The sequence below is a fragment of the Centrocercus urophasianus genome, unplaced genomic scaffold, assembly GCF_019232065.1.
Source record: "Centrocercus urophasianus isolate 14NV4802_14NV808 unplaced genomic scaffold, USGS_Curo_1.0 seq_11, whole genome shotgun sequence".
Classification (NCBI taxonomy): Eukaryota; Metazoa; Chordata; class Aves; order Galliformes; family Phasianidae; genus Centrocercus; species Centrocercus urophasianus.
In genome coordinates this window covers 732,874-735,351 of record NW_024884253.1, presented here as the reverse complement: position 1 = coordinate 735,351, position 2,478 = coordinate 732,874, and the positions used below count along the sequence as shown (strand labels likewise).

Sequence of the window (2,478 nt, the reverse complement as noted above, 5' to 3'; positions counted from 1 at the left end):
AAATTCACTCTTAATTTGCTACTGAAATTTGCTATGTACAGTCCTCTCCATAATGGGAATATGGGATGTTTCTTCATTCCAAAATGCATCTACCTAAACTTTGACTTCAGGTTAGTGCATCTGGATTTCTCCTCACCTCCACCTGAGTTCAGGGAGGTAGTGTTAGAAGGGGGAGGAAAGCTCCAAGTAAACATTATTGGAGTAAGTGACAAGATTCCAAGAGATGGGAAGGAAAGTGAGGACAGGTGAGAAGAATCTGTCAGAGTTCTGACTCCCCATTTTCACAGCTGAAGCACATCTTGGTTTCTTTGTGCTGTCATGAAATGGCAAGAAGTGCTGGAGCTGTTGCTTGCCATTATTTCATATTCATCTTCTAGAGAGCACCAGAGGAGATCAGATGCCAAAGAGATGAGAAGGATGACCAGAAAATCAGAAAAGTTGATTTTTACACTTTACTTAACAAAGAATATACTGAACTGTAAAGCTCTGAAACTTATTTGTGATTGGGTCATGTGATTATTTGCATCTGAGTGCTGAAGTAGCTCAGCTGGGAGAGCGTTAGACTGAAGATCTAAAGGTCCCTGGTTCAATCCCGGGCTTCAGCAGTAGTTTTTCCATAGTTTTGCGGGTTTCAGGTGTGGTTTGTACAACACAGACATGGAATGGAGATGTGGGATAAACTGGAGCCCAGGAATCGCCCCTCTCCATCACGGTGTGCTGGGTGGGTACCGGTGCTGTTAAGGAGACAAACTTGTCTTTAGGCTGAAAAAAAAAAAAAAACACCTATGCATTCATCTCTCCTCAAGCCTTCCCAGACGCACCATTGCTAATAAAATCTGAGCAATGATATTTTGTCATGTCACAGAAGGTGGGAAGTAAGATGTGTCTAGAGGTGACTGGTAAAGGCCTGCGTAAGAAAAAGGATCTCCTGGTACAAGCTGTGTTCACTAAAGTGGAATCAGCATTGGTCTGGAGGAGACTGCAAGGATGCTAACTCACTCGCTGTTCCAACTGCTGTCTGCCAACTTGCCCCAAAATGGAAGAATTATCTTTATCCACCAGGACCCCCAAGTATCAATGTCCCCAGGGAAGTGGTTTTAAGTTGAGGGAGGGAAGATTTATATTGGATGTCAGGGGGAAGTTCTTTACTATGAGAGTGGTGAGGTGCTGGAACAGGCTGTCCAGAGAGGCTGTGGATGCCCTGTCCCTGGAGGTGTTCAAGGCCAGGTTGGATGGGGCCCTGGGCAGCCTGGTCTAGTATTAAATGTGGAGTTTGGTGGCCCTGTCTGTGGCAGGAGGGTTGGAGATTCATGATCCTAGAGGTCCCCTCCAACCTGGGCTATTCTGTGATTTCTGAGTTATCTTTACTTCTGGACTTCCAAAAAACTAAAAACCCAGCAAAACTCTACTGGCACTTCCCATGAGAATGCTTTACCTGCTAACTGATGAAAAAACCTGGGGAGTTACTCAAATACGACCTCCTCCAAGTTTACTGTTTACTGTTTGCAAACATGGACACCCAGAAATTGGTGTATGAACAGCAGAAAATAACACAGTGGGAAGAAATGATTTGCCTAGCAATCAGAAATGATTACTCCAATTATAACTCCTAGGCTTTATAGATACCCACATGAACTGCAAAAAAAATCAAACTGGATATTGGCCCTGAGGGGTTACTGATGTCAGAACTGTAATAATTACTACTAATTGTTATTGAATGAGAATAATAGGACATTCCCCGTAGCTAGGAAATGGTCACATGAAAATAAATCAAAGAAAAGTAGAAATAATTCATTAAAGGTGCTGCCTTTGTTGATGAGACGGGGAGAATAGTAGGATTTACAAAAATGCTGTGGTAAGAACATGGACGTGGATAATTCCAGTAGTGAAGGTGATTCACTCTGCTCCCAGGCGAATTTGGTGGGACAAATGTACACATCCCCTTCCCAGTGATAATCACAGATTCAAGAAGAAGACTATAAAAAAACACATGCATAAATTGTTTCTTCCACCGTGCATTTCTCCTAGCAGCTGTCAACCCGAGAGGTAATGCTTGCCATATTACAGACACCAAGAAATGAAAAAGTGGTAACAGATTATTTTAAGACCCCCAAACATGGGATTTAAATATTCTTGTGAAGGGTTTAACATGTTCTGTTTGTTCCCAGAAATGTACTTCTGAAGCTTTGTGCTTATTTTGTCTTAAGGCAGCTTAAATTGAGGTGATTGGCTCATGGGCTGAAGTATGAGGATGGTCATGTGTGTGACACTGACCGGTTCTGGTCTCAGAACTGGGCAGGAGAATTAACATTGTGTAATCAATATTAATGGGCACAAATGAACCCTGAAATGTGGTTTTGGTCCTATTAACAGTGACATATAGAGAAAAACGGTTGATTTCATATTGAAACTTTTTACAGAAAACTGTTGGACTGTCCTATTGATAGGAGCCAAACTTGAACTCCCGCTTTTGCAGAC

At 42.3% G+C, this 2,478-nt stretch overlaps 1 non-coding gene across 1 annotated transcript; it reads left to right on the top strand.

Annotated features, from left to right (window-relative positions):
* The first annotated feature begins 532 nt into the window (after positions 1-532).
* On the top strand, positions 533-605 carry TRNAF-GAA. Its single transcript has one exon. It is a non-coding gene; the product is annotated as a tRNA-Phe (tRNA).
* The last annotated feature ends 1,873 nt before the right edge of the window (positions 606-2,478 follow it).